A 20,283-nucleotide genomic window follows, 5' to 3' on the forward strand; every position below is an offset into this window, starting at 1 on the left:
CGACTGCTTCAAAGTGCACATTTTAAGCCCCAGAACGAAAATAGAGAAAAATGAATATATTGCTGTGTTACAAAACCGTTGAGTGCTGACTGGCAACATGGGGGCAGGTGCTGGGGGCCACCCCGAGGCTCAAGGCCTCTTTTATTTGAAAAGGTTGAAAGGCCCTGATGCCGTCCATAGTTATTGGGTATGAATTTTGAGTGTGTGTGTATATATGCATGTAGAAATTGAATAGGAAGAGGGTTCGACAAGTTAAACCTCTATGCTAATTTTTACCAGATTTAGGTTGACTAGGATTGTAAGGCAAGCAGCATTCAACTATCCACAATGCCCACCCACCTCAGGCCTTGATAATGTAATAAAGTACAATTAATTGGGAAGTGTTGACTTGCGCAATGCTTGGTAATAGTTTGACAAAATACTAGAAAATAAGTCCAGAATGCTCAGTAGCAAATGTCTTTCGTAACATAAAAGGGGTAGCAATTTATTCTTGTAGTAGTCAGCCGACACGTATTTCGACCACCCAGGTCGTTCTCAAGGCTGTACTTGATAATGAGAAAGTAACAAAATATTATAATAATAAGTTGACAAAAATAAAAATTGCAATTGGTAATCACAAAAAATGCAATAGCGTATGTTCAATCGTAATGATAATAAGAACATTAGAGAAATGAATAAAAAACTATAAGAGAATAATGAAAATCAATCCATTGATCAGTCAATTGGACAAAAATATAAACAAAACATGAGAATATTATGAAATGTCACATACTAGTTTGTAGGTTCGTGGTGAAAGCGGGCAACAGACACAAGATGAATGAAAATACAATGTGGTCATTGTTATATATGTGACGGCAGTGGATAACTGGTATGTCTTCCTCTCATCTTTGTAGTTACGGTATGAATCAATGGATTATGTATCCTATTGTGACATTAATTCTTACCAACGCAATACATTTTTCATTAGACCATTATATTGAATGTTGAAAGAACAAGGGTAAGCTTACAATTTTTTGGACATTTCGACCTTCAAAAGACAATCCAACACTCTATGGCCGCATTATGCATGCTAACCACAGCCAAAATATTGGCTCACCTATTACTATGGTTCTGTAGCTATGACAGACACCACCTATGACCTTATCTATCATCTGGGTGTGGTGACACACCATGACCACCTTACGCATGTTAACCTAACACAGATTATCAGATGGACTTTTTGGTTCTTTAGCCTTCACAGGCACTACTTATTATTCCATCCCCCACCGTAGATTTGGTGATTTTTCTATCGCAGGAAGTCTACATGATGAATGTGGTAATGCACTTAGCCATCACTCAATGAATTTCAGCAGTTTAATTCAGTAATGTATGCAGTTACAATGGCCGTATTGTATTTTCATTCATCTTGTGTCCGTTGCCCGCTGTCACCCCGAACCTACAAACCGGTATGTGACATTCCATAATATTGTCATGTTTTGTATATCATTTTGTCCATTTGACTGATCAATGGTTTGATTTTCATTATTGTATTATGTTTATTTTTATTAATTTCTCTAATGTTCTTCTGATTACGATCGAACATACATTATTGCTTTTTTTGTGTTTAGCAATGGCAATTTTTATATTGTGTATAGGTGTGCACGAGAGGCGCTTGGCAGGTGCAGCATTTGTTTATGGGTATCGAGAAGGCAAATATGAAATATTACATGGCTAGTCTCAGACTGGCATTTTGGGGCAGCCATTCTAGCCCTTTCTTACTGTGGCATGACTTTATTCTGGGCATCTCGATAAAACAAGCATGGTATGTGTTATTAATTGGCTAGACTGGCAATTCTTGTTGTCAATGCAGTGGTGTGAAAGTTATAACTTTCAGAAGACTGGCTTGTCTTTAGAATTTAATTTTAAAAATATGCCACCAGTCATATGCAAGTTATGACAGAGCATCGGCAGGGACTCTTGTGGTGCCGTAGTTTAGCTTTATCCCTCAAAGCCGCCATCCACCCTTCCTCCACCTCGCCCCGTTCCTTAAGTTGTCATGTCTCCCCCACCATTTTCAGTTAGGTTACACCACTGCGTGTCGTCTTGCTTCCAAGGTGAGCACGTTGCCACTGAGCTATCCTCCCGGGATTGAATGTTATCAATTGTTTCAATAGCATTTATTTCACACTGAATTTATTTCACAGTCAATCTAAATCAACATACCTATTTTGTTATAGCCTTTTAATGACTGAGTAGAAGATCCACAAAAATAACATACCCAGCATTAGATTCCAGGTTAACATACGTTTCTTGAAAACAACAAATCTAATGTTCACCCATGAATTCCAACTAAAAATAAAATAAAAAAGCAAATTAAGAACGGTGTTCTTATACCAGTTTTTCTCCAATGTTTATTTTCTCATCATCTTTTTTTCCCCTTTTTATCCTCACTCTCATGCTGTATTTATTCGAACAGTGTGATTTTACTAAGGTCTTTCTGTTCACAGCTCCTTGTTCTGTAGTTTCCCCTGTCTCTTTGTTCATCTTATTTCTGGTTCAAACCCATCATTCAAATGTATGTCCTATTAACATCTTTCTTGTCTTTGTCACGTCTCATTCTTTTCGCAGTAAAAGACCGAAGCCCATGTCTGGAAAATAATATGCTGCATGGACGATAACATTATTTGAGAACTGATGCGTTATTTGACTAAAAATCATCTTCAACTCCAAGAGGATTAGGACAAAATTTGCCAAAGTTGATGAAGTAGGACATCTAAAAAAAGTGCTTTTTTGCCGAAAATGTGCCTGCAGATCTTATTTTGTAGGTCAATTTGGAGAAAAACTTAAGTTTGAAATAGGAAATGCAAAAAGTACAAAAATTTGTGAGAACTCTATTGGCCTCATTACGAGGTAGGCGGTAAGGGGTTAACAGCGCTGGTAAAGGTGCTGGACCTGTCAACCAGTTACCACCTCATTACGAGGCTGCTCGCAGGACCCGCTAAGGATGCCTGGTAAAACCAGGCATCCTTAGCGGGTCCTGCGAGCAGACCAGGGTGCTCACAACGGGCCCGTCCGTTGTTAAAGGGCCCGTTATTAGCACCTCCCCATTCCCATTGAGCCCTAGGGGGGCTCAAAGGGAATGGGGATGGGTTCCTTGAATGAGGAATTACCGGGCCCTCCAAGGTTGGAATGGCCTGGTAATTCCTAATTCTAGGAACCCAGACCCAGGAAACCGATAAGGGGGTAGTCATGCAGCTAATAGCAGCATGGTTACCTCCTACCTCGTAATGACCCCCAATATCTTATTTGAATCGTTGTTGTTTCTGTTGTTCACAATATGAACTGTGGAAGCAAAATCGGTATTTCTAGTTTTTATCTATTTCATATCATTTGTTACCTTTGCAACTTTGGGCCACATTCAGAGAGTGGCATTGAAGTAAAAAAGTGCTGCTAAGTGGATTACCATCACCTTTATTGTGCTGCCCCTTTAAGAGCTTAAACACCGAAATTCTGCGAAAGTGTTTCATTTTGCCTGCAGAAAATGTCCTCCTCTCAAACCCATTACAGCATGTAGTAAAAACCATATGCAGTACTTACCAAATCCATGGAGTCCAATGGGACACCAAAATGGGGAATAACCGAGAAGTCTGCAGGACTCCAAAGCATGTGGGCCTCTCCCATTACCCCAGGCGTTCCGTTTGACAATAATACCAAATACTGTCAACTCTTAATAGGGCTCTTAAGGCCTAATTAAACGGACGGCGGTAAGGGTGGGAATGGGGAAGGGCAATGGGGGAAGGGGGAATTACCGCCCCGCCAACCTTGGAATAGGGCGGTAATTCCCCTTTCCACCAAGGCGGTGCCGGTATTTTACCGGCATGGACCAAGGTGCTAATGGCACCTTGGTCCACCGCCGTCCGTGTAATGAGGCCCTTAGTCTGCCTCTCAATGCCTAGTTGTAATGAGAGCCTTGTGCATCATTTTTCTAATGAGTTTCAGTTCAGTTTACCAGCAACATCTAAAACAGAGACTGTTGCCCATTTAGAGAACATACTTTCAGTTTAAAAGACCTGGGCTCTGCAATCGAAATTGGAGTAGTGGGAGAGTGGCCCAGAAGGAATGACTGTAAAGCACCATGCATTTTGAACCCTCATCAGCAATACCAAGCTGCTTGTACATAGGATAATTCCAAAGAATACTTTTAAAATGGAAGATTTATAACCATTTTATTCGATCTTTGCTATTTTAAAAAGGTGTTTTAATGAATCCCTATTTTTGAACGACAATGTTCCCTCACACAACATTTGGTAATGTTGAGGTTTTTACAGGAATTAGTTCCCAGACAGCCCACCTTAATTCCACAGTAGACACGTGCCTGTTTCAGTTCACTTTGCACAGTACAACACACCTGCCATTTACCTCCTCTTTAGGATGGGCAATCATGGTTGTGTCGCATGTTACTGGGTCTCATTATAAGTTTGCCGTTCCGGAATCAACAGTGCCGGTAAGCCTACTGGCACCGTTGTTTCTGGATTGGCACACTACGGGTTTGCCTGCCGGAGCCACTGTGCCCAACGGAAGACCCTGCCAGGCACTGCGGCCACGGTAGGTAAGCCGTAACAGAAGCACCAGCACCATAATTAACAGTGCTGGTGCTTCCGTGGTCCCCACTCCCATAGTGTCCTATTGGACTCTATGGGAATGGGTGTTAACAGAATTACCAGCGCCTGACTTCCCGGCCGTCGGGGTTGTAATAACCCGGTGTTACAGGGAAGTCGGGCGCTGTTCATTTTTTTCTGGTCTGGTGGCAAGCAGCCGGTATCACTTGCAGGCCAGACCCGTAATGAGGCCCAGTCTTTTGTTTAGGAGTTTGACTTGTACGCCTTGCCTACACATTCTCACTACACCTGACATGTTATTAAGAAGATGAAGCAGGGTTTACATTTTGGTCCCTCATTTGCCCTTAAATGTAAAGAAAACTTTCCTCTGTTAGCAGTAAGATGGAAACTAGAACCCCTAATATTGCCATTGCAGATTAGTGCTCAGTTTGGCATCTGTTTGGCACCAGAAGGCTCCTCTGAAGGACAAATTACTTGAAACAGTTTATTACACTTGGGTAACATGGTAAACATCAGCCATGACATTTTGCAAATTCGGAAAAGGCTACTTTAATGAGATAGGTTTATATTTACAACAAGGCTATAACTGGCACCCTCGCCATACAAAGTGACCTAACTCTTACACTAACACACTAACATCCTTGCTCCCTTCTCTCTTACACAAAACTCACCTTCCTTGATCTACCTGTGTACCCTGTCCTTTTGACATATTTTGACTTTATATTTTCTCCCTTTGAGTATGAGCTCTCGCTTCTGCAGGCCTCAAGGCCATTATGTCCCCACCACTCTGCCAGCTGGTCTCCACTGAAACAAGATTGACACTTCTCCCTTTTGTTCCTGTTTGTATAACTATTCTTTCTATTGACCCACATCCCTTATTTTCAACTATCTTCCTTGTAACATTCTGTACCCTGATGGCATCAGCTCAATGATTGTATTTGTGTTCTAAGATCAACGCCACCTGGTCAACGCCGAAACTATGACCAGTGATGCGTGTGTGCACAAACATAAATTCCAGGAGGGGAGTGTTTCGATCTGCCTGCTATTGTCATGTAGGCTGACTAAGGGCAGCACTGGTAATGAAATGCTGACTGATGTGACAGTGTGCTCAATGAGTTGCAAGACAACATTACAAAGCATTCAGATGTACAAATACAGGCAACTATCAGCTCACAATCTGGCTGGGATCCCTAAGCACTTCTCATTTAGCCTTTGATGGGGCTCCCGCATACCGAGCCCAGTCTCCCTAGATGAACTGTCAAGTCAATGGAGCAGGGTACCCCTACTGACTGGTCTATCGCAGAACTATGACGGGCCTAAAGACTGAGGTCTTATCTAACTCAATCAGGAGCTTCCTATGTGATCTAGCGTAGTAGTCTTGTTGCCCTGACGCCATTCTCCTTTCGACAGTATCTCCTAACCTTTACCTTACTGTCCCCACTGTCAGAGCCCTGAAGGTGTCTCACTTGCTAGTTCCCGGGGTCTGTCATCCAGGTGGCCAGGACACGGCCATCGTGATTGCATCCAGTTCAGGGGGGTGGACCAGTGAGGGAGGATTACCTCGGGGAGTGGAAGTGGAACACTGAAGGGTGAGACACGGTACCCACTTCCTTATGACACCTTTTCCCCATCCTACCCCATAGGATATCTAGAAACTCAACACCCCCCCTTTCTTTACATGAACACTTTCTCACAGACAGATTACCATGAAAAACGACAGACTAACACCAGAGCCATATACCTGACATGTCCCAACACAAAGGTGAGGCAGAGTCAGTCAATTGTCGATAATTACACACAACTGACTCCCATTTCACTTCCCCCACACGGATAAAAGGCAGAGCCTGAAAGCACACTCTGAGCAAGGCCAAACGCATTAGGAAGCAGCTATTCCCAGATGGCTGTTCAAACGAAGAAGAAAGATGGTGAGACCTGAAAGGACGACAAGGAGGGAATTTCCCTTGTGCTTTTCAACCCATACCCACGGAGCCTCCGAGAAGGGAAACGTAAGACCAGGAATTGAAGCTGGCTAATGAAAGATGTCAGCTGTACATGGGACCCTTCCGCACTGATATGCGTGGTGGTCAAACCTCCTCCACCTTCCCTCCAACCTATGGTGTTCCCTAAGGTTCCGTCCTCGGACCCTTCTTATTCTCCCTCTATACTTCACTTCTCACTCCTCTCATCTCCTCTTTTGGAATTTCTCACCATTTCTATGCCGATGACACTCAACTGTTCCTCTCCTTCTCGTCTTTCACCCCTGACCTTCATCTTAAACTCTCCTCCTGTCTCACTGCCATTAAAAAATGGATGTCATCACATTTTCTCTCTCTCAATACGGACAAAACTGAAGTCCTTTTCTTCCCTTCCAACACACTTCCTCCTCCCTCCCCCCTTCTTCCATTCTCTTCACCCCTGCCGATCGTCCTATTTCCGCTCATGCGAGGAATCTGGGAATCTACTTTGACTCTTCCCTGTCCTTCACTTACCACATTTCCCTCACTACTCGCTCTTGTCGCTATCACCTCTTTAATATCCGTAAAGTCAGTTCTCTTACTTTCCATGCTACTAAACTCCTAATCTCTTCTCTCATCTTTTCTCATCTTTTCTACTGTTCTTCTATCTTTTTCGGTCTCCCCTCTTCCCATCTCGCCCCTCTTAAATCCCTTTACCACTCTGCCATCCGCACCCTCGGTCTTCTCTCTCCCTATGATTCCATCTTCAATTCACTTAACAACCAAGGCTGGCTTCCCTTCCACTCCCAACTTAAATACCACTTCCTTTGTCTCGTTTTTAAGTCTCTTCATGACCTTACCTCTCCTCTCTTTCTATGCACCCTCTCGCTCTCTATGCTCCGCTGATCACTTTTTACCCTCCCTGTGCCTCCTCTCGTTTCCGCTCTTTCCAACTCCTTGTCCCCTTACATTGGAACTTGCTCCCTTTCTCTGTCCGCTCCATCTCCGCCTATTCCTCCTTCCGTTCCTCCTTAGAAACATTCCTTCTTCACCCTCCTCCCTGACTTCTCTCCCCTTCCTCCTCTTCCTTCTCCTCCCCACTCCTCCGCCCTGTTCCTTTATCTTGTCCTGTCTCCCCCCCTTTGACTTCACCCCTCCCTTCTACTCCCTCTCCCCCTTCCCTTTCTTCCTTCCCATACCTTTCCTCTTCTCTTCCTTCCCAAATGTAATTGTTCTACATGCTGTTTTTCTGGTTGGAATCATGTTTATTTATCTTATTACTTCTATGTTCCATGTTTAATGTATTTTGTTTGTTATGCTGTAAAGCGCCTTGGTGGAAAGCGCTATATAAATAATAAAATACAAATACAAATATACAGGGCAGGGAGAAGCAGTTGTCATTGTGGGACAGTCCTTGACTCCAGAGGCAAGAGACGCCAACAGAGTTCGGCACAGCCGGTAAGTTGGAAAGGGACGATAATAGACTGGACTGTGTTGGGCTCAAGGTTGCAACGAGCAACATTGTATGAAGAAAGAAGACTAGGGTACAAAGGTCTTTTGTGAACAAAACTGGTATCAGAGTTAGAGTGGTCCGGAGCCACGTGGACGCTCATTCAAAGAACCTGATACCCCGCTCCTGAACAAGGAGAATGTGCTGAATTGGGAAATCAAAGTGGTCCCACAACAGGTTATGTGGAATCCTGTGCATAGTCGAAAGTCTTCGGTTGTTATAGAAACTACAAGTACAAAGAGGCGTTAGGGGAGGCCGGTGTAAGGTGTCAAAGTAGTCATATGAGGGTCAAGCCAAACCCATTGTACAGTCAAAAGTCTTTGGCACGTTGTGGAGGCTAATGTGAACCAGACTGACGGATGCTGAGAGAAAGCTAAGCAAGGTGAACTGTGTGTTTTGAAAAATGTGAACCCGGCTGAGGGATGCCTATGAGCTAGGGTGAGCAGTAATACACCTGTGAACATTGTGTCGACAAATGTGAAACCGAGTGAGGGATGTCCACAGTGAGTGGTTGGTCTGAGCTAGACTGTGGGAGGCCAACGTTGAAAGAAGGATCAGAACCCGAATTAGGGGAATCCAAGGGTGAAGAGTAATCATCCGAGGTGAAGACAAATAGAAGGAACTTTTGTTTTGTTGTTTATGGCACAGCAGGCCCTTTGAAGCAATAGACTTTGCATGAAAGAGACTTGGGTACAGAGGGCCCTGATACTGAGAAAAGGAACTGTAACCTTGTGCCAGAGAATGCCAGGAGTGTGCTGTGCTCAAGAGTCCTGCCTTGTCCCGTGCTAAAACATGGGCAAGGGAGGCCCCGACTATAACATCGTGACTTATCATTTTGTGAACACTTCTTTCTTTTTTTGTGAACATTCTCCCACACTATTTTGTAGCATAGCCGTAAGGTTTGGCAATAGGGTATTTTAGTATAGACCCTTTTTATTTGACTAGACTGCACTAGGATTGTATTATTATTATTTGATGGTCGTAGCTTGCTCGCATCTCAGTTTTAGGCTTAGATTAGGTGTTTATCTCACCCCCCATTTTATGGTTTAATAAACACCCTTGAACTGTTATCACATGTGTCTTCCTACTTTGATTTTCACTTTCTCTCTCTCTCTCTCTCTCTCATCCCACTCCACCCAATAGGACCATGCATTTGTTTTCCCTCCCCTGCTCCTCCGTTGTTCCACTTCCTTTCCATCTACGTGTACCCACCTTTTACTTTCCCTCCAGAATTACCTCTCTAAACACTTATACTCAAATCACCTCCTACTCTCCCTTCAAAACCCAATTGGCACCCCTTTTTCACCCAAAACCTTACATACTCCCTCTCTGTAAACACTCCAATGTCTCCTCAAAGTTCTCCTCCAGCAGCTAAACCCTCCTCTCTGGACTGTAGAACCTCCGGTACCTACTCTTTGACCTCACCTATACACCTCTCACTGTCAACTCTCTCTGCAGGCTTTTTATAGCCCTCCCCTTCCTGCCTAAAACCTCCCTCCACTCTTATTTGCTACTCAAGTCGGTGATTGCCTAGGACAATCCCTGTCTAAGCTATCCACTTGAGGGCTGCTACTTCCCTGGAAGGCTTCAAAATGACTGCTAGCCCTTACCGCTTTTTAGTCTCCCCTTTGCCATAAGGTCCATGTGGTCACTTTGGTTGTTTGTTTCCTTCTTTCCTCCTGGACCAAGTAAGTGTTTGCTTACAAAGGTTTTGGGGTGGGTTCTTTGATCTCCCCTAGTTATCGCCAGCTCCTCGCTGGTTCCAGCTCCTCTGCTTCTGCCCAATGCTACCCTCTAGCCACTTGGTGCTTGTGAGGCAGATGTTTGGTTCCCTAGTCAGCCTGTGATGGGAGAAGTGTAGTCCATTCCTCTCCCGCTCCAGGCCGGGTCTTGTCAGTTCAGCCAAGAGTCTTGTACTGGCTGGTACCAGTAGATTTGTGGGCACCAGCTGAAAGAATTAAAAGGCCAGTACTGAGGTTGATAGGCAGGGGGGCAGAGGCAATAATATATATGCATAGTTTAATGCATACTGGGCACGCAAGAAAATGGCAATTATGTGCTGTCATGGCATAATGTTAATAGGCAGTTTTGTGCAAACTGGACATTGCAAAACATGGAACTGTTCTGCCAACTGGGCTTAGTTCAAAGTATTTTGACCTTATTTCTGTCCATCGTTCACCTCTGAAAGAATTAGGCTATATAGATAATAAATCCATAAATACCCACTGCAAAGTAGTTCAAAATGCCTCATCTGTACATGCTAAAACCTGTGTTCTGTGTGATGTATTCTGAAACCGACATTGGGGATCAGAACTACTACAGTTTCCCATATGTTTTCTGCCTGAGAAGGCATTATGATGTAATTACATTTGTAACAACTTGAAGGGTGGATCCAGTTGTGCCTTGGAGAAATAGGTGGCAGAGTAGCGCTAGTGATTCCAGAAACTGGGTGTGGTGGCCCATCCCTTGGGAGGATTAGATAATTTGAGAGATTTACATAATAGTGAGCAGAGACTTATCCTTGGCCTGAAGCCCATGTCCCGCATCTCTCCGGCGCTGAAATCCCTTCACTGGCTCCCGTGGCTGCAAGTATCAAATTCAAGAACCTTTGCATTGTTCACAAAGCTTTCTGGGGCTTGCAACCTACCTGCAACGCTGCCTCCTAAATACTGTCCCTCACGAGCCCTCTGCGAATAGTGAAACACTTTTGTACGAGCGCGATAGAAATAAAATATCAATATCAATACCTCCAACCTTCTACGAGTGAGCTAGTTCTCCAAGCAGAGATTTGGAAGGCGATCCTTATCCTCAGCAAGTGCCTCCCTCTGGAATAACCTCCCTGCCGCCAGCTGTCTTGAGCCGGATCTCCTTAAATTCTGGAAACTTCTCAAGACTGTCATCTTCTCCTCTTCCTTCTCTCTCCCTCTACCCTGCTAACCCAGTTCTCTGTTTATTCCCCTTCTCTCTCCTCTTCCTTACAGCATGCTGACTGGCCGCCGGGTGTACCTCAGAGTCTCACTGGTCTCCGGCACCCCTGCCAGTCCTCTCTCGGCCAGTCCTCTCTCGCACTTGCCTCAGGGCCATACACCCCACCCACACTCAATGCACTTAAGAAATGACTCTCTGCACTTAAGAGTGACTCTCTGCCCTTATCCCAGTCTCAACGCCTGGGTGCACTTGATCTCCCCCTCCGTGAACCTCTGTGCACTTGCTCGAACAGTACTCACCGGGCCTTAGCGCGCCTGTTTGTTCTCCGTGTCTTCACCCCTTAATTTGTACTGTTAAAACTGCAGAATCGCCACCAGGCCTTTTTGCTGTCTCCCAAACTGTTTAATGTATATTGTATGCACTTACTCTGCCTGTGCAGACTATTATCATCTCAGAATTTCAAAGGCTCTGAACGACTGTTTGTTTTTTCCCCATGTTCCCACCCTCCTTGAGCACTTTGAAACACTTGCCTGTGTATAGGTGCTATATCAATAAACAATACCATACCTACCAGAGGGAGTGAATGCATTCCACCTCAATTGCAATTGTAGACAGAATGAGCAAGGGTGGTCTGCAGGCAAATACTGTATGCAGAACCTTCCGGTGAGAGACTGTAGACACACATTGAGTCGAGGCCTTCTATTTATGAAAAGGGTTGTTGGCTCTCTCCCTCCAGTCATGGCTGGCCTACCTATCACCATGCTTTTAAACTCAAATCAAGGAATGGCTGAACTTGTCCCCTGCGGAAGGCTACACAAGCAAAATTGACAGGCAACCGCTTCTGAGATTCTTTAGGGACTTTGGCACCCAGGGAAGGCATAAAGCTCAGTGAAGGATGGAAGACTACGTATTCAGTTACTGGGCCAGCTAGGTCCCCAGCCAAGTGAATCAGGTCATCTTTTGACCCACAAATAAAGGACAGAATGAACAGGTATATTAATCAATAATCCCCTATGTCCTCCCCAAGGCCAGGCCATTGCAGACAAGCTACAGCAATCTGTATGTGACAGAGTCTTTACCTGAGGGGTTTGCATGAGTGCATCCCAACCTTTCCTAAATGTGAGCATGTAGCTGGTTTTCTTTCCATGTTTGAGGTTACCTTTCCCCCCACGAAAAGGAAGTGCCCTTTAGGCAGACACTGCTCTACTCTTTCTACAAATATGCCTTGGACTAAGTAGGATCACACCACAGAGATACATAGTAGAAAGTACCCTGTAATGTGGAGAAACAGTAAAATGTTTAGCAATGTAGTGCTTACGGACTATAGAGCTGTTGGTACTCTTGTTCAGAGGAGATTTGCCTTGCATTTCGGTGCTGGACTACCTTTGGGTGTGACAAAGACTGATATGCATATGGAAATGTCTCCTCTGTGAAAAGTGCAGTGAGATGAAGCATGGTTGAGACTCTCCCGTGGGCCATTCACTGAAGAACAGGTAAATGGCTGTGACTGTGCCTTTAGGGGGACTCCCAGACTTTCTTTTGCATACTTCGAGGTACTTGGGGGTCTCACCCTAAGTTACCATGGTAATCCAGACGTGGTCCCCTTGCTTACTGTGCTCAGAGCGGCACAGCTCCACCTCACTAATGAGGCCCGACTAGGCCGGAACACGTTTCTGGGGTTGCTGTTACTCTTGTTCAGAGGAGATTTGCCTAGCATTTTGGTGGTTCACTGCCTTGGGGTGGGACAAAGACTGATATGCATAAGGATATTTCTCCTCTGTGAAAAGCGCAGTTAGCTAAAGCGTGGTTTTAACTCTCCCAGGGGCCATCTACCCAAGAACAGGTCAATGTCCTGTGTTCATGGTGATAGAGGGACTCCCAGACCTTATTTTGCATATAGAGCATATACTATTGCAAGCAATAAATCCCTTTTTGTATTGTATTTCCAGCTTTGGTGTTTGTTTAATTAATTCATCCTGTGTGTTGTGTGTTCGTTAAGAAATAAGTATTCACATTTGTGTAGCCCTTTGTTAATCTTTGTTGGAGGGGACACAGTATGCCAGAGGTCTAGGGATTGCTACGAGCTCCCCCGTTCAGCTCCCAAGGGCCCAACACCCTTTCCCCAGAACAAACGGAGGACTCAGCCAAGGGCAAGTTAGAACTGTTCTTTATTACAAAAACCGACATGGATCACACAGGACATTCACAGTTCTGCAGAATCTCCAATTCCACAAGAAGCGTGTCCCCGTTTTGATACAAGATTACGTCACCACCTGGGCCCTCCCCTAAAAACCTATCACTCACGTTTATTGGGTGCTCCCACTAGTAGACCCTAAGGATGGTGAGTATACATCCAACTCTACTGGACCTTCCATGTCAGGTGGCTGGTCAGCCCCGTCCCCAAGAAACTTTCTATTACATTGTTGCAGGGTCGCAGACTTACCATTGGCCCTTGCCCCCTGCCATCAACCCCTGGATTTCTGTTCTCTGACTGAAACTGATCTCCCCAGGCCTGGGACCCAGTTCAGTTGTCAGCCCTCTGCGCACCTCTTCAAGGTGATGTGATATGATTATGTGTTCCCAATGTATCTGGTAGAAACACCACATTTGCCTATGGGAGTGCGCTCCATGTTGCAAAATAGTTAATTTATTCATTTTGCACTTTTCGTCTGGGTTGCTGAGAACTGTTTGCCTCCCCACCACAGCTGAATACCCATTGTCTAGCTCGGCCACATCACGTGGTTGTGCACCACAAAATCAAGCTCTCTGGGTCTGCAATGATGAGGATTTATTATGTTTTTCTACAGCTGGCCCCTTGTTGTTTCAAGTTTGAAATGTGCTCGTTTATCTCTGACCTTGGCTGTGAGCTCTGGCTTTCTCGTTCTGCGCAGCTTGATTCTGCTCCCGTTGTCTAGTGTCCTGCGGCTTGAGGCCTTCTGGGATTTGCCTTAGACTTAAAATATGATTTCTACACACTTATATAGTGCTATGTTTCCTACAGGTTAGCCGTACTTGGGCCTGCCAGGCTCCTTATATGATCCTGTAGTTCCATAGGGTTAGTTGCCATAAGCATCTGCAAGCTTGCTCTGGATCGCTTTGTTGCCTTGCGTTTAGCGTTTCTGCACTTGGCTAATGAGAAATGTATAATACAAGCTTTGAAAGCATGTATATGTATCTGTCCTCTATCTACAGAAATGTGTAAGCGTGCTCTTCATGTATATGAGTGTTTATGTACACTGTGCATGGTTTTGAGTGTACTTCATGACGAATGCAACTATGTTGTGGTGTCACTAATGATGTCAGCACAGTGGTTTCTCAGCATTTTAGTCCATGCTGTCCATTATGGTATTTGGATCCATGATCACTGTTGAGGCACTTGTATCCATAAAAACATTCACTGGATAAGGTTGGAATGGCTGTCTGAGGAACGTCCGCCTCAGCTTCTCCATTTAAAGGTACTGTGCAAATACAGTTGTTCATTTCGTCCAGCCACGGTGAAGGTGTGTGAAACCTTTTGCCAATCTGAGGGCTTGTCCTTCTCTACTCTTTAAACTAACTTTTCTGCCGACCAACTTCGTCCTGAACTCTTGGTAAAGACTTAACCGCAAACTACCCTGAACTGTGTGATCTTGAGCAAAAGACTTTTGTCCTATTGACTTTGGCCCTGAGCCTTTTTGATTTAATTCCCTCACTGTAGTTCCTCTTTCTAGATTGTCCTGCTTACTTACCTGTTGGTGCTGCTCAATTTTAGTCTAACTTTGTTTTTCCCTCCCTTTTTAAATTGTTGGAATGCCATTTTGCTCACACTTCGTTTTGAGTTTAACTTGTCCAGAATCTATTGGGAGTGGTGTGGTGTATTAAGAGTGAGATTTTTCAACTGCTTTACTTTAGTGAAATGTTTTACAACTGATGTGTAAATAAATGTATATTCTTTTACTCAGAAACCTTGAGTCAGTGCTTGATTGAATCATTGTAATTGCTGTCCTTTGTGTAACTATTGATACTGCTCACTTGCTCTTGAGATAAGTCTGGCTGCTCATCCACCACTATCACTTTACTGTGTAGTACAGGCTTGTAGCAAAGGTTAATTTGTACTGTCACTTGTAGTCTTAATTGTGTGTGGTGTTCCCAAAGGGTACTGCATATAATTGGCCTAACAGCTTCTAACCCCTGTCAGTACTTTTCCACCTACGTCTAGCAGCATGCAGACTGAACATCCAGGTTTTGGAGGCCTTGTCTTCACACTAGCTTCCCACCATTGAATGTATCAATCCATCATCACCTAAATGGTCCACTGTCAATTAGTGCTTTGAAGTTTGGCCTTGAGGTTGTACTGTGCTCCGAGCAATTTAAAGAGTGCAGGCACATCATACCCTCATGCACAGGTGTGACCACCTCGATCGGTCAACTTACTTCTTCCATGTGACTGGACACCATGAAATCAAGCCTTTTCGTGTATTTAATATTATTTTCTAATAGTCCTCTGACATCTTTTGTTTTGCTCAAGCCTTCCAAACAGGAGTCTGTTCTTTCACACGATTTGTGTCCAATGTCAGCCAATTCCAGTTCTGATAAGACCATGGCTTCTTGGCTCATCCAACTCCTTCTGCTGAGATTCACTTGTTATTCAATTAACTTTTTTAAACGCGATACCCTGAAAGGAGGCCTTCTTGTTAACGTTCAGCACTGCTTATAATGCATAGTGGAAACATCCATCTTTTACTCATCCATATGCATCTATATACATTGGCGCTTGCTGCAATTCATTTACTATAAAGCTTGAAGCTAGCTTTTAAGAATTACTTTGCTGCTCGCATTTCTTTTGCATCTGTACACGTTTAAACTAGCTTAATATCTTCATCTGTTGCAGTGGCATACGCTTATTCACCTTGATCCCAAGATGTCCCTTATCCTTGATACTTTCTTTATGCCTTATAGAATATCTGCATTCTCTGGTCTCTGCATCTCTTCAGTGTGCGTCATCTCTTTCTGTGTGGCGTCACCATTCATCTTTGTCATTCATCTTCTCTTCTTCTTCAGAAATCTCATTTAAATGGCCATCATATTGACTTGTATGAAAGTACGGTTTTCTCAATGGGTACCTTGCCTCCCAGATCTTCTTAGGTTTAGGTACTCTCACTGGTACTGCACAGAGTCCATGCTCTGCTCTTTGTCTGTTCAACTGTTCCGTGTATGTCTCATACTCCAGTTTCCACTCTATAGGTAAAAGAGGTGGGGCAGTTGGATTAGGGGTATTTGGCTCCTCCTCTGCACCGCACCTGAGAGAGGAAATTACTAGAAAACTGGCCTCATGCGTCCTTGTGTAAACCGGTCTCTGCTACACCATTTGCCACACCAATTCACAGTAGTTTTGAGCAGAGTCAAGTTACATTTACACAAAGTCACGTGATTGTGCAGACCCTGAAAGAAAACCCATGGGGCCGGTCTGGTCATGGTATTGAACCATTGCAGGATTCCTCTCATTGATCCGCCAAGCCCTCCTTTTCTCCTGATTCCTTTTGGTCTGTGGAAGCTTGGAGGCAATTATTTTCTCTTTTGCAAATGGAGCACTTTTCCAATACCTTTCCTTGGCTGACTGTAACCAATCCTTAAATGCTGATGGTTTAGATCTGATCACAAGGTTTTCCAGCAGGTTGGGAAGAATGGGGGCCTGTATCTTCTTCACAAACTCCAGGCCCTGAATACAAATCTTACTGGTGGACATTTCTTTACGTCTCATTGGATACACCTTGGAAAGAATGGCGCTCCCTTGTCACCTTCAGGTTGTGCTATTTGGTAAGATGGATTTCTGAACTCTGAACTGGTGGGCAGAGGTTCAGAAGGCCAGCCTAGTTTCTTGGAACAGGGTAACCTTCTGGACAAGCCAGACTAATCAAGGTAGCAGTGGCGGTGGTCAAGACAAGGTCTCAGGAGGGCTGAGGGTGATCCAAAGCCCACAATGAGCACAGTGAAGGACACTACAAATTACTCTCAGTCAGGCATCTATCAAAATACATATACATTTATTAAAGGTCTTTTGAATCAAACTCAAGCAAATATCAGCTGTAATACTTAAACCTACACAACAATACTATAAAACAGCTATACAGTTACAATTGGCCTAAAGGAACAGTACACAGTAAGAGACCACAACCTGTAAGGGAAAGGGGCATAAGGTATGAATATACTAAGGACAATTCTTCAATTATGAAATCCTAACTAAGAGGCAGTCCAGTCCCTAAGAAGAGTGGAGCCGAGCGCTCAAAAGTACTTTCAGTGTAGACACACGCGGTCATGCGGTAAAGCGAAAGGCAGGGTCTCTTGCAGGGGCTGTAGCGACTCAGGAAGGTAGGTGAGGCAGAGAAGAATAAGATCCCACTATTCGCGGAGGGTCTCCCCAACAGGGCAGAACAGGATTCAAGAGTTGGTAATAGGATGGTAGCACAGGCTACCTGGACAAAGGTGAGTGGATGGATGCGCCAGGGGTTGCGAGTACTCACCGACCCAACGTGCACTCCGGCCCCAACTTCGGCAGTCGAGTCCACTTAGTTTGCGGTTCAAATGCCGAAATTGTGAGGCTATGCTACTTTCAAGGGCTGAGTACCAGGGATGATCCCGTGGAGGGACAGTGACGATTTCTCCTCTTCTGGTGAAGGGATCAGCATGATTTCACTGCACCACATCTCAGGGCAAAGGACTGCACAGCAGCAGCACACCCTTGAAGTTCGTCACCACAGCTGGGCGACACAGTGAACGTGTGCACTTGTGTTCAGGCATACTTTCCTAATTCCAGACAGAGTGCCCAGGTATACAAAACTTGGTGAGAGAGTGCCTTATACCCTTTCTTGAGACTTTTGAGATCGTAAACAGTCAACCTGAGACAGTGACGGTTCCAGAGCAAAGGTCCTGCGCAAGCTGGTCAGTTCACTGGTTGGCCCAGGAACACTTCTGAGAAGGCTTGCTTGCAGGTTAAGGTGGAGGTGCCGTGAATAGTTGTTCCCGCTATTCAAATGGGTTGAAGCGCCTTTGCAGACCTAAGTTCGATCAGATGCAGAGGGGTCCTCTGGGACAACAGGAGGCTCAGGGTGCCAAACGTTGCAGTGGGTCAACAACGGTTCCTCAACTCGGCTCCTTAGTTTCAGGATGCTTGGATCCTATCCTAGGTTAAGTGAAAACTCAAGAGATCGACCTGGTATGGGTGTTTTGGCCCTTCTCTTACTCAGAATCTCATTCACGCCAAAGCAAAGAGGACCCAATGAGAGATCTGCTCACATACAGCCATGCCAGACGTGGACCAATCAAGGACCAGGGTGGTCCCAGTCATTCCCAGATCACCAGGCTCTCTAGCACCCATGATGTGTATTGGAACTAGACAGTCTAGCCCACATCCTGGAGGCAAACACACAAGGCATGTAGAAGCCCTCGAAAGCTTGGCGTTTCGCAGGAGAATGCATGACCAAATAAGGACTGACCTGGGTCTTCTCGACCTGGAGAAGGCAAAGGGACAATATGGCCAAAGGACAGAACAAAGGACCTTGTGGAATGGCCATTTCGGGGCCAAGCCACTGTCCAGTGCCAAACACGGTAAACATGATATGGACCGAAAGAAAGGGTTAAACATGTATGGAAAATAGCTGCCACCAGCTCTGTCCAAGGCACATTTGTACTTCTGCAAAAAAATCCTTCGAGGGAGTCTAGTGCCTTAAAAATGAAAGGAAGACCCCAGCGCACTCTACTGTAAGGTACTTTGTGCACTGGTAAAATGTTGCAAAGAGCTTGCAACAAAGTCAAAGGCTAAGGGAAACAAAGTCTACCAGTACTTACTGTCTTTAAGGGCATGTCAGTTTCTCCATAACAAAGTGAGCGAAAAACCCAGCGGAGTGCAGCAGAAGGCTGTGTTTCACTAGCAAAAGTCAGGCTATGATGGTCAGACAACAACAACAAGTTGGGGGGTTCACAACTGGAAGAAAAATTATACATAAATGGGAATCTTTCCTAACACTATTGTAGAATGTATAGTGGTCTGGAGATTGCCATAATCCACAAGGGCGTATGTAGGGGTACCGCCAATTGAGAACTCATATGTATAGGATGGTGTTGGGTATAATTCTGGAAGCTACATTCTTTGGCATAGCAGCTGTCATACAGGCCAATTTCCATTGGTTTGGGTTTTGGTCAATGGAGGCACACCACGTCTATGCAGTCCCATTCACTGCACTCTTAACACTGTGGTTGTCTGGTGGTGATATTGAAACCAAAGATTCAGCTTCCTCTCTGTGGACTATGTTACCTCGGTAGACAGTTATGCATTCTATCCTCTACACCATTTCTTCATCTGCCTTGGTTGATGGGGCAGGTATGATCAGGGCTGAATCGAGAAAACTGGGGGGTCTCCTATCAATCCCAAGGGCTGGGTCATCAATCAGCTACTGTCATCCTTTTGATAGGTGGATTCAATGTTTTTGAATGCCGGAGGTTGGGTCAAAGATTTTGTTGTACCCAGCGAGGAATTTATAGAAGCAGGTCTTACTTTAATTATTCCAATATCATCTTGCCTGCCATTTCCTGTATGGAGGTGGTGGTCATCTGTGTCCATTTAAAAGCCTAGTCCGTTATACAATAGAATGGCCATTTGGGTGTCTTTCCAGGTTGTAACTTGGTTCCACTAATTCACTGATTGCATCCCGCTTGGTTGAAGCCCAAGCATTCCAGGACCCCTTTTGATGGATATGGTATACTGCCTGAAGAGTTCACTTACTGATAAGCCTCATGAATGCTAACCCCCATGAGGTGGGCACTATATTGGCACCATGTTTCTTGTAGCCACTGGGCATTTTGTGCCACTGTTCAACATTAAAAGAAAACTGACATCACCCTTGCATATACTTCTGTAACACAGATGCAGGTATACCGGGGTGCAAGCAGGTGGAGGCGACCGCTTTGGCCATCTGAATGAGGGCCACCTGGTGTTTCTCTATCATGGACATTTGTCAGCTCTCTTGGAGTTCAAAATAGATATTGTTATAAGGCCTATCATTCAGCTGAGCCTGCTGTGGCTGCCTCTGTAGTGCTTGTTGAGTTGCTTTTGACCATCCCCAAGCATCCTCAGCATCACTTCCAAGGCATTCTTACACCCCACTTCTGACACCACCAGGAACGTCAGTGGTTGATTGATGTCCCATGGTGCAATATTGACTTTAGTTTTCTTCATTTAGGTTTATACATGGAGTCCTGTCTGCTTTAGCAAAGGGCTCTGGTGTGAAAAACAGATGTAGTTGTCTTTGTCTCGCTG

The sequence above is a fragment of the Ambystoma mexicanum genome, chromosome 12 (genome assembly GCF_040938575.1).
Source record: "Ambystoma mexicanum isolate Mex_15411 chromosome 12, UKY_AmexF1_1, whole genome shotgun sequence".
In the NCBI taxonomy this organism is placed as follows: Eukaryota; Metazoa; Chordata; class Amphibia; order Caudata; family Ambystomatidae; genus Ambystoma; species Ambystoma mexicanum.